Below are 13,739 nucleotides of genomic sequence, written 5' to 3'. Positions count from 1 at the left end.
AGTTTTTTATATTTTCTACCCCCTCCTTCAATACACTGATTTAAAAAAAATAAAAAGTAAAAATAATTTTTATTGTAACCTAAATTCTTTAAATAAAACAAATATGTTCTATGTTCAAATTGTAGCCATCTAATTGTTTTTTAAGCGATAAACATTCTGTATTCTTATTGTAAAAAAAAAAAAATGAATTGTCGATTAAATATTCAAATTAATAAAACAAATGTCAACTTTTAAAACGTTTTTATGTGAACTTGTATCATTTTATGAGATGGGGCGATAGAATCCGATTTTGGAACAATTCATTTTAAAATTGGTAAAGTCTAACACTCAATATGAGAACAGTAGTCTGAAGAATCCAAATAATACGAATTATCAATCATTATCTCAAAAGATACACTTGGAGGTCGGAGGTTACATTAACGAAAACGTGAAAATAACACTCAAGATGAGAACAGGCAAAATGTATCTATTGTTCATATTCTCAATAGTCATGGATACCTCAGGTTGACAAAGGTAAGAAGATGATGGTTTAATTTTACTATGGATATGTATGTGAGCACGTTTTTGAAAATCATGTAAAAAAAAAAAAAAAAAAAAAAAAAAACTTTAGCTGATTTGTATTTCTGTATGAAAGTATAGTGTTTTATCAATAATAAATCAATGAAAAAATAACTTTGGATAAAAAGAAAAATATACTATAAATTTACTGAATATATATATATATATATATATATATATATATTTGTATCCAGAATAGCTTAAGTTTGTATTGTTTATTTACATTTTGTTTAACGACAAAAGTTGTGTTTTGCGCACACACACACACGCGCACACGCACTGATTCCAAGAGCTATGAACTAACAGAAAGAAAAGTAGAAGTACAAATTTACATATATATTATTCCTTAATTGGAATTCATTTTTGAGATGAGCATTATGTATATTAATTAATTTATTTTTATTTCGGACTATTATTCTCATCTTTATTAGTTGTTGGTTTTCACAACGTTTCAGCCAACTATTCTTCTGGCCTTCGTCAGGTGGTAACCGCAATGGGATAGGAACTTCGAATATCCCAACTGCATTCTCAGCAATCACTGCCATCCGTAGTTGTTGTCGTCTCACCACGTTTTGGCCAAGTAAACCTCTGGCCTGTGAAGCAGTTGATAGAGATGTTGAATCTCTATGGTTCCAGATGGACATTGTCTGAAGATAGCAGTCTCAATCCTACTCAAAGCAGGCCAGAAGTTTACTTGGCCAAAACCGTGGTGAGACAACAACAACTACGGATGGCAGTGATTGCTAAGAATGCAGTCAGGAGATTCGAAGTTCCTATCCATCGCGGTTACCACCTGACGAAGGCCAGATGAATAGTTGGCTGAAATGTGAAAAAGCAACAACTAATAAAGATGAGAATAATAGTCCGAAATAAAAATAAATTAATATATATTATACAGCTATTAATTTTTGGCATTTTCTTTAACAGAAGTTTTCATTTATGTTGTATCAGACACATCATCAGGCCAAATAATGACTTTTAGTGATGCCATATTTCAATTTTACTAACCATCTTATATATATATATAAAAAGGCAAAATGTGTGTTAGCATGTGCACATTGTTTGTATGTCCGGCAAAGGCTTTTGGAGAGAGAGAGGTGCTTGGTGAGATCACTTATTCTTCAAACTTTTTATATACTACCTAGGTTATAATAACTGATTTACGAAAGGAGATCGTGTCTATCTTTTATTCGAGCGACTTTTACACGCTATTTTCGCTTTGATCACTGTGGGGAATACCTCTTCATATCAGACAATTGCTATTCATTAAGACACTGCCAGAGCTCTCAACTCTTGGGAGAGCTGATTTCCCCCACCACAGTGTGATTTCATTTCTTCTCCCGTGTAAACTCATTCACTTCCACTTCCTGGATGTCAACTTTTTAATCGTTAAATAAGAACACTTTTCACTTTCTGTCCCGTCGTGGTTGAGCGGTAAGATGTCAGTTTTTTGGGTTTTTTTCACCTTCGTGTCAAGGGTTCGGGTTCGGGTTCGAGCCTACCTGCCTACTACAACTTTTTTTTGTTTTCTGAAGATACACCTCCAAACACCTAGGCAATGCCGGGCATCATCGCTAATCTATATATATAAAAGCGAAAATGTGCGTGCGTTAATGTGTGCACTTTTTCTGTATGTCGGCAAAAGGCTCTTAGAGGGGTGAGGGGGGGCGCTCGGTCGGCTCATTCCTTCTTAAAACTTTTTATATGCTGTCTAAATCATAATATCTATGACTTAAGAACGGGGATCTTTAATTTGCCCTACTTTTAAGTGCTATTTTGGAAATTTCTTTTAATCGCCATGTGTTGATTCGGCTTTTTCGTATAAAAGCGAAACTAATTCGAAGCTGGCATTGTTCCTGGCAAACTTCCAGAAAGCAATCAGCTTTGATCAATGCGGAATTTCTTCTTATATCAAACAATTGCTATTCAATTTGGACAATCCCCTTTTTATGGGAGCTGATTTCCCTCCAAAGTTGGGTAAACAAACACAAAAAAACTGCCCCGCAGTAAATGTTACCTCCGCTACTAATACTTGACCTCATTAAGTCATTAAGTGAGGGCACCTGTCAATTCTGTGTCTACTTAAATAAATTCAAATGTGTTTCAGTAACTCATTCTTGCTGGCCAAGCAATTAACGTGTCACGTTTTTTTCACACTTTATTTTCCTACTTCGCCTCAAGGCTTCAGGTTCGATCCTACCTACCTACCAAAACTTTTTAACCCCCCCCCCCGACACAAACACCCGGGCAACAATTTTTTTAATAAGTTTTAACATTGTTTCTTTTTTATATAATATTTAAACAGGGTTATTACTTCACTTATTCTTTTGTTTTGATTTAGCCCCTCCCCCACCCGAGCACACACACCTCTAAACACATGGGCAATGTTGGGTACCCCCGCTAGTCTATAAATATAAAACTGAAAATGTGTGTATGTATGTATGTATGTATGTATGTGTTTGCACTTTTTCTGTATGTCCGCAAAAGGCTTTTTCCATCGGCCTTTTCAGTCGGTTCGCTCCTTCTTAAATCATAATAACTACGACGTAAGAACGGGGGGGGGGCGCGGCTATCTTAATTTTACCCGACTTTTACCAGCTATTTTCGATTGCTGCATCTCTTCGAAAAGCGAATGATAGGGCGGTGGAAACAGTAACTGGCTTGCAGCGCAAAACTAGATCAAACATCATGCCACTTAACTTCCTTCCACCTGTATATTTCACTTTATAAACATTAACTTAACATGCTTATCAATTCCTCTCCCCTCGTGGCCGAGATGGTTAGGTGCCTGGCTTTTTTTTTCCTTTCGTTTCCACCTTGGTGTCAAGGCTTTGGGGTTCAATCCTACCTTCCTACTAAAACTTTTTTTCTTTTACACCTCCAAACACCCGGCCAACGTTTTCTCTATTTTTTTTAACACTCACACCTCCAAACCCCCGGGCAACGCCGGGTACCCTCTGCTAGTCTATTATATACAAGCAAAAATGTTTGTGTATGCGTGCATTTTTTTTGTATGTCTAGTAAAGACTTTTTCTGGGGGGGGGGACACTTGAGAAAGTCACTATTTCTTAGAACTTTTATATACTTCATAGATTATAATATCTCTGATTTATGAAACGAGGTTGTCTATATTTTATTTGAGTAACTTTTATTTGATAAAATTCACGCTATCCTGTAGTCCCGCCTGTTTGTTTGGCTTTTTAGTATAAATAAAGTGAAACTAATTGAAACGGAATCAGTTCCTTAGCTTTCCTGCCAGGGACCTCCAGAAAGCAATGAGCGGGCAAAACCTGTCATATCAGACAATTGCTATTCATTTGGACACTTCCCTTTTTTGGGGGGAGCTGGTTTTCCAATGGCTTGCAGCCAAAGTTAAGTGCAGCATTTCATTCCCCTATGGCGTGATGTTTGACCTCATTACATTTACGCACCTGGCACATAACTTTTTAATTGTCTAATTTATGACGTTTTCACTTACTCTAGCTACTTAGCGTCGCGGCAAGTTATCTTTCACTTTTTTGGCTTCGCCTTATGGCTTCGGGTTCGAGCCTACCTACCTACCAAAACTTTTTTTTTCCGACACACACACCGATAAATACTCTGGCAACGCTGGGCACCCACGCTAGTCTATCTATATATATAAAAGGCAGAATGTGTGTGACCATTTTGTGTATGTCTCGCAAAGGCTTTTCTCACACACGCTCCCGGGGGGGGGGTGTATTATTGCTTAGAACTGTTTATATACCCCCTATATAATAATATCTACAATTTGGGAATGCGTGTAGCGTCTAGATTTATTTACATCGACTTTTACAAAATTATTACTATTTGGCTTCTCGCGTGTTGATTAGGCTTTTTCGTATAAAAAGCGAAACTAATTCAAAGCTAAGACACCGTTCCCGGCAATCGCACCGGGAAACGTCCAGAAGCAATCTTGTATATCAGACAATTGCTATTCAATCTGGACAATTGGGAGCTGGTTTCCCCCTCCCCAACATCTGTTGGGGAATAAAACAGTCAAATTTGGGTAAATAAACCCAAATGCTGCCTCGCAGCAAAAGTTAACTGCGTGACTTCTATTTGACCTAATTAAGAAGGTCAAATAAAAGCAGCAGAGTTAACTTTTATTGCGGACACCTGTTTTTAATAGTTAAATAAATAAATAAATTCAAAGTGTCTCCGTTGTATGTCGCGGTGGCCCAATGGTTAACGTTGCACATTTTTTTCACACTTTAATTTCCAACTTTGCCTCAAGGGTTCGGGTTCGATCCTCATACTCACCTACCAAAACTTTTTTTTTATTTTAACCCCCACCCACCACTGGAGTTTTGATTTACCCAAAACTACACATACCTCAAAACACCCGGGTACGCCCCGCTAGTATATATATAAAAGGAAATAGAGATGCGTGCATTTTTGTATGTCCAGCAAAAGCTTTTTACGCGAGGGTTCTCGGGGTGGAAGGTTACTATTTTTTAGAACTTTTTATATACTCCCTAGATTATAATTTCTATGATTTGCGAACGGACGTAGTCTCTACATTTATTTTGATCGACTTTTATAAAATTCCCGCTATTCTGTCCTCTCGTGTGTTTCTTGGTGTTTTTTATATAAAAGCAAAGCAGAATCAAAATAAACGTGTTTCACTGGCCTTTGTGGCAAGCACATCTTGAAAGGTTTGATCACTGTAGGGAATACCCTGTCTAGGGAAGACAATTGCTATTCATTAAGACACTGCCAGAGCCCCCCCCCCATCTCTCTCTTGGAAGGAGCTCTTAACTGGCTTACAGCCAAACTTAAGTGCATGATCGCCTGTGTTAATTCATTCACTTAACTTTCACTTTCTGCATATCAACTTTTTGATCGCTAAATTAGAATGCTTTTCACTTCCTATCCTGTCATGGCTGAGTGGTAAAATGTCACATTTTCTGTTACTTTCTTTTCCACCTTCGCATCAAAGCTTTGGGTTCGAAACTGCCTGCCTACTACAACTTTTATTTTTTTCTCAGCACACACCTCCAAACACCCGTACACCCCCGCTAAATCTCACCTGTCTGTTTACATGTATGTATGTACGTTGTATGTCTGCCTAAAACTTTCGACAGAGGCAACAAATTTTCACACAATCAGTATTGTTTTGAAGCTCAACCCTTCGAATGACAAATATCGAAAAATGGGCTAAAAACATTCATTCCTTCATAATCAACTGGGCATTTTGTTACAGGGAGGGGTTGCTTTTTTTGCCGATATTTTCAAAAGTCATCCCCTCTTTTCAATTGACTAGCCTTAATTTAAACCTCTGTCACTTCCGGTTTGGTGATGGATGCAACAGTAAGGATGCCACGTTTTTTTTTTTCTTCACATTCTTTTCCTTCTTCGCGGTACATGTTCGAGCCTGCCTACCTACTACCACTTTTTTTGTTGCTCAACACACACCTCCAAACATCTTAGCAACACAGGGCATCCAGGCTAGTTCACTTATAAAGGGAAGAAATGGATTCTAGAATATGAAAATTTTCAGAGCGCAACCAATCAGAATGGATGGACTTTATATAGGGAGACTTTATTATTTATGAATCGAAAATTAAAAAGATTGTTATTGTTATGTCTACATATCTATTAGCAAGATACAGTCGGTGTAATCACAGTAATGTTCGAAAATGTAGGATTGGTCCTGGTAAAAATTGGTAGCACTAAATATTTAGCGAGAAAAATAGGAATTCCTTCTTGTAAAGATGTTGCAATTGTGATAGTATTGCTTGCAGGATGTAATGTAGCATTTTATTATCATGACTGAATGTGTTTGCCAAAGAATTCGAAAGCTACATAAGATAGTTGCTATTAGCCTAGATGTCTTGAATTTGTATGTGGCATCTGCTGTTGCAAACCTACAATATTTTGGTGCAGAGGAGAATTTCTGCACTCGTTTTATTATATAGGAGATAGAGATGTCAACCGACATTATACAAGTATCTTTTAATGCTCAGTTCTGCATGGTGGTCATGAAACTATTCTACCAGGCATTACCTCCTCTTTATTTAGAGGAAGGGGGGGGGGCAGTGTACTATTTTAGATAAAGTCAGTGTTATTACAACAATATTGCCTTCGATTTTGGGCACCAGTAGTTAGACATGGATATTGGGATATAAAAATGGACTAAAACCAATAAAAAGATTAAAAAATCTTGATTATTTTTTTATTTTATTTTATTTTTTACAGTGATCACCACTTATCAAGGCCCGGAAGCCACTCAGGGATAAGGGTTATTGCAAGTACATTACGTTAGTGTGGAGATTTGATGAAGTGTTTACTTAAGGGGGCGGTTCATTAGGAATTTGTTAACGTTGGACTTGAACACATCCAAGTTGTAGTCCGGTGGGAAGCAGGCAGACGGAACAGACTTCCACAGGCGTACAGTTCTAAGAAGCCTTGTTCATGGAATCTGCGTTTTGATTTAGGCACAGATAAGAGTATGTTGGAATCCTGAGGTTTAACTACTTGACTAGATGTCAGAATTGGATTGGAATATAATAATATTCAGATTAAAAATGGCATGCAAGAGTCTAATGAGACCTTGTGTAAAAATATTATACTCCTGAACACTAATAGCTATACATGAGAATTTGGGATATAAAATGTAAAAAAAGCTGACTAAACTAATAAAAGGATTAACATATTTTCAACAAAGTCCTTAAGTTTAACTACTTTACTTGATATCAGAATTGGAATACAGTACTAAATTAAAAAGGCATGCAAAGACTAATAAGATTTTGTATAAAAATATTGTATCCAATCCCAGGTACCATCAGCTAGACATGGAGATTTGTGGTATAATTACAATAGAAAAATGTGAGCATGAAAAGTAATATGGTTAAGCTTAAACATGGAAAAGTAAAGGACTAGTTGTTCAAACTGGAAAAGAAAAGGACAAGATATTCTAGTAAAAAATATAATAAATTTATAACTTAAAATATTGCAGCATTAAGAATTTTTTTAAATTCAATTTATAACATATAATCAATTCTTAATGCTGCAATATTTTAAGTTATAAATTTATATTTTTTACTAGAATATCTTGTCTTTTTCTTTTCTAGTTTTAACAACTAGTCCTTTACTTTCCATGTTTAAACTTAACCATGTTACTTTTCATGCTCGCATTTTTCTATTGTAATCCATGATTTTTCCAGGCTTCCAGTAAATTCATTTGTTCTTTGTTTAATTTCAGTTTTATTCCCCCCCCCCCCCGTAAACATAACATACACATATGTAATAACAATGTACGGCACTAGTCTGCTTTCAATAAAATCCCCCCAATTATCTCCCTTTCATGCTCTGTTTCACTTGTTACTTCTCTTTTTTGCAACAGCAGTGAATTAGTAGCAACAATCGTCACTGAAGCGACATGGTTGCTATGGAAACCAGTCATAAAAACGTCACTCACCTTCTTACATATTTTTATGATTTTGAATACCAGAAAATTCATCATAACTTTTCTTTTACTCATCAAAAAATTAAAAAATTTTTTTTTACAATATAGCTGAGAAGGTGATCTATAAACTGTAATAATTATTTTAAATTTGGTCAAAAAAATGAGTGAGCAGTGAAGCTTTAAAGCAGTTCTAAATGACTAAAACTCTCACTTAAGCATATAATCAAACACTACCGTGTTTGAATAATAATAAAAAAAATCTGCCTAAACTAATAAAAACTATTGAAAGATCTAAATTATAAAGGGTAGGTTAGAATAGATTAGGTTTGACTATTTACACGAATGAAATGGAGAAAGTAATTAGTATTTCTGAATATTTAACATTTTTTTTTTTTTTGTCAGATGTCAAAGGGAAGTATGTCTGTTTTATATTATTTTTATTGTTTAAAGAAGGATTTACACTGAGCAGTCAATAATATAGGCGAGGTAGAAGTTTTAATAGAAATCTGTTACACTTTTTCCCTACTAGTACGTAACCTGATACAATTTTAAAACAAAATTCGACTTTATTCATCGATATAATCTCCTTCTAGATTGATACACCGATTCTAATGCTTCTCTAACAATTTGATGCTTTGTAAAACTATAATGTGGACACATATTGCACCAACCACACCAGGTGTCCTTGACTTCATCGGATTCCACCCGATATGACAGGTGTTCTTTCGATCGTACATTGTCCCGTCACAAGTTGGCCTGTTAATCGTCTTCACCCACTGTGTTTTCATGGTGGGGTGCTTTGCCTCTCAATCGAATCGTCTCCTACCCTGTGTAGGTAGTCTCCGGGTACATCAATCACTCCGCTGGTCCTTGCGGCTTGCTGCAAAATGAAGAGTCCTCACCACAAATAAACAGAACTCCGGTTTATAAAAATAACAAGCTATTTAATAATTTCATTACTTCATAACAGCTACTGTCTAAATTGAGGTGACTGACTATAGCAATGAAATGATGTAAGACCAGACCAGTAAAGTCACAGATTTCCCATTAACTCAGGATAGTTAACATAACATTAGGTCCTGAGGGCTCCCAAATCAGGAGCACTTGACCAGCCCTGACGTTCAGTTTGCTGGCTACTACTCTCTCTTTTTAGAATTCCTTTTTCTAAATCCAACCCCTTTTTCCACCTCTCCTTCAGAGAGTGGTTACAAACACCCTTTCTTTCTTCCTCTTAGAGCTTATCTCTACCAAATTTTTACCCTCATTTGCACCAAGGTTTTTTCTTATCAAATTAGGAGTGATTAGTCATTCCAGGTCGAACAATGCTTGGCGGCAACCCTTACCCTTGACCCCCATTCTAAGTTGTCAGCCTTAATCAGCTAAGGATCTCTGGATCTCTTCATACTTCTCAACAGAGGTTTAAAAACAGCCTTTCATGTTAACAGATATATAACGACAATGAGATAAAAACAATTATTTGTTTTTTCTCTTTCTGACAAAAAATGGGCATTTCTATTTTATCCCAATCAAACATCAACACCCCCTCTTCTGCCCTCTCTTCCTCTATCCCATCCGGTCAAACACCCCCTCTCACCACAATATGCACCTCGCTGCATGCATTCATGACACCAATAGTGTCGTAAAACGATTTGAAATGGCATTGTTTCTAATATTACTTTTTCATTGGAGCCAAATCTCATTCCTTAGAACATTCTAGAATCAGTAGAATCACTGAAGGGAAAAATTTAAAGAATAGCAGAAGTGCAAAAACAATTGAAAAAGTGCAATTCATTTATTTGCGATATTGACTTTTAACATGGCACATTGTCTGGGTGAAAGAGCACGTTTTGTTCATTTGTGGCAATTTTTTTTTTTTTTTTTTTTAATATCTTCCTTCAAATGCACCAACAGTGCTACATAATATTTGCTATTGATGTTTCTTCCTTTCTCAAGATAATTGACAAACAAAATGCGGAAGCCAAAACCTTACCTGCTGATGTTTACATTTTGAGGCACATGGAAGGTATTCACCTGCTGCTATTCACTCAGCTGATTGTTGATTTAATTCTCATGTAAAGTGATCGATTCATGTTTCATCTGTTTGTGACATACTGATGTAAAAAACATTCTTGTATCGAAACAGCTACAAACAATACTTGCAATTATTAAAATGTATTTTTTTGATTAACTGTGAGCAAATGCAGCACCCACTTTAAACAGCTTTCACAATGTACAAATGTCCATGCAAAATGGTGAGTCTACTGCCTTTTGTTAATTCCGCCATCTCACATGACTTCAGTTTACAACTACAAAAATATATTTAGGGTTAGTTGTTAGAAAACAAATTGCAGATTTTAATTTTAGGAGTAAAATTTGCAGACATTTTAGGAGTTTTGCAATAGTTTATGACAGGCTTGGGTTTGTAACAGTCGAAGACAGTTGCGAGTTGGAAACATGGTTTGGAGCAGATTGGGACGAGCTGATGATAACTGGTGAATACGTGTTGATGGTGTCACACACACACAGCGCAACTGATATTGCAGAATGTGTCAGAGTTTGTGCGTTTTTTTTTTTAAATATTTATGAATATGTGTTCGTCTCGGTAGCCGTTGATGTGAAATATGACAAAGGAGAAGATGACTATGGAAACAGCTTTAGGATCTGAAGCCGTCTTTTTATTTCTGTTATGGAGAACTAAACATTGCTGAACAATGTTGCATCTTGATTAAAAAAAAAATTTCTCAAAATGTTGCAATTTTGAAGTATGAATCAAAAGATGTTTGCAAATAGTGCTCAAACCCATTACACTGTAAAATAGGATTTAATCTCTCAAAATTCCATTTAGCTTCAATCTTCTCAAAATTCTTTAGACATACAAAAATTAATAAAAGGTAATTCAGTTTTATAAACACTCAATAATAATTTAGATATGATTAGAAAGACGAGTATGAAATTGTTTTTAATAAATATTGCTATTTATTTATTATATAAAGAGCACAATGTGTGTGTGCACACGTTTGTATGCTTGCCAAAAACTTTCAGACGTGTTGGACCATAAAAAAAAAAAAAAAAAAAATATCGGCATCCTTTTAAAGCTCGATGTTTAAGATAAATATCCAAAAATTGGCCAAAAACATTAATTCTTTCACCGTTAACTTGGTCTTTTTCTACAAGGAGTCCCCCTTTTTTTTTAGTCAGTAGTTTTGCAAGTCATTCAAACCATGCGTCAATGAGGTCACATAAAAGACGTTATTTCAACCGCCCATGACGCCACAATCACAGTGGCCCGCATTGGTAAGACCATTTGTGCGTTACAGGTTCGAGGCTGTCTACTATTCCTAATTTTTTTTTTTTTTTTTTTTAAATCAACCAATACCCTTACAATGCCAGCCATCCAAGCTATTATCAGCTCCTTGATCGAAAGGGATTGTGCTTATCGTTTTTATGTTTTAATACATGGGGAGTTGGTTGTCATGCCTAGGAATGTCCGCCTGACGAATACATTAAGTTGCTCTTCCCGGGTTACACATTCAATATTTTACATTTATACCATTTCGTATGTATTTGGAGTAAATAAACTTTTGCTTTTGAAATAGCATTTGGCCGTAAAGTTAAAGAAATTGGAAGAAATAAGTTGAACAGATATTGTGTTCTGTTTGATTTGCTCCAGCTACCTATGGGGGTCATTTAATGCTGACTAAAGTTGTCAAATGTAATTCCATAGGTGACATAATCTATATTTCTAGAAAGTATTGCTTTCTGAATATTCTGTTCAGTGGAGATAAAAACGTTCATGTCTGGAAGTTTCCATAATATCTAAAAAAAAAAAAATTGAAAAAATGATTTTCTGTCATGATTAAGTTTGAAAGAGCATTTTCTTGTTGGTTGAATGGAGATGATCGTGAAAATAACCAGATCACTAGGAATTCTGGTCAAAAGTATACATATTCCAGTCAACCTCATAATTCCCACATTCTATGACCAAGGTTTCTGACAAAGAGAGGAAGAATTGCTGTTTGATGGGTCGGAAATTATTTAGCTGGTTTTTGAACCTTAAATTTTTTTTAGCTCCTTACATATCAAGTGGCCTCATGTATATATATATATATATATATATATATATATAAAGTCAGTTAGACTTGGTTCTCTTAGTATGACATGAAGAGTTTGAGCTTCTGGGGGTCTGATTGTTAATAAGGTTCGTGCGTGTATCATAGAAATAAGCTCTTGGGACTAATGGATTGTGTTTATTATACCTGTTTTGATTTGGCCAGGCAAGGATTTCTCATCTGCAAGTTAAAAAAAAAAAAAAAAAAAAAAAATTGTAATCTATTTCTAGAAAGCCTAATGTAGATTCCATGAACAAAGATTCTTTCTTAGAACTGCACACCTGTGGAACTCTTCCGTTTACCTGCTTTCCAGCTGACTACACTATGGCAGTCTTCAAGACCAACATAAACAAGTTCTTGAACCGTTCCCCTTAAGTAATCCAATTTACCAAGTTTACACAAATGATTATGATATTGTCCTTTCAACCACTGTACACTCTTAAACCCTTATCAAGGCCCAGAGGCCACTCGAGGATAAGTGGAGATTCCTTTTTTTTTTTTTTTTTAAACAGTTTATTTTAAATGGAAAGTGTTATCTTATTTGGAGGGAAAATTTGCAGCATTAACTGACAAAATTGATGCTGCGACTTGGGATCAGCACTTAGAACTGACAAGCAGTGAATGCACTGCAGGTTCATAGGGAAGGCCAAAGAAAACATGGTAGGAAGCAGGTTCTTGCAAACAATTCTACTACTTTTTGTCTAACTTAATTAGGATATTAAAAACAAATAAAATAATCTATGTGTCTGTATGTGAAGTTAATTTTAAAATGCTTTTTTTTTTTTAGGAACAAACAATTATTCATTTGTAATCTACTCTCTAAAATGTACCTTTCATTTTTATCTCAGTGATAAATAAAAAAAAATTTAATCAATTTACATTGTGGAAATCAAATTTTATGGTTTTTAGCAATAATTAATTTTGGACAGCCATTATTTATAGATGAGTGGGAGACAACTCAATTCGAACTATCAAAATTAGCATTGTAATGGATACAATTCACTCTTAAAAATCATGGAAAATATATAAAAAAAACTACTTTGATCAATCTGATTTTTGGAATGACATTTTCGCTCAGTAACAAGTATGTACATCATGATTTTTTCTGAATTTTTAAAGTGTAAAAAAAAAAAAAAAAAAAAAAAAATATAAAAAGCACCAATTTATCTGGATAAACAATTTTTTTTTGTAACTTTCTAGAACGATATTAAAAACATTTTATTCATGATCATTCCACGATTTTTCATAAATGAAATGAGTATTAAAAGAGATTATTCACATAACTCACACTATCTGAAGAAAAAAAAAAAAAAGGAAACACTCCATTTAAAAACAGCCACAGTCATAAAGAGATTTATTTTAAATCTTGTAAAAACGATTTAAAAAGAATTTTGATGCGTAAATAAAATGAATTTTAATATTTACAAAATTGTAGAAAATAAAAATCCTTTTAAAAAGTAAAACCAAAGACAAGAAAATTTCTTGATTCTTGAAGATTCAGGAAGATCAGCAAAATTTGCTTCGCCAAAATTTTACTTAGATTTAAAAAAAAAAGTTTTATCCAAACATTTACTTAAATATTTCTCATTCCATAAAATTTCCACAGGGCCTGCTAGTAAATTAGTACTTTGTGATGGTTAACA

This window comes from Euprymna scolopes, chromosome 43 (assembly GCF_053919585.1).
Source record: "Euprymna scolopes isolate OS-2025 chromosome 43, ASM5391958v1, whole genome shotgun sequence".
Lineage (NCBI taxonomy): Eukaryota > Metazoa > Mollusca > Cephalopoda > Sepiida > Sepiolidae > Euprymna > Euprymna scolopes.
This window is presented reverse-complemented; position numbering follows the sequence as displayed.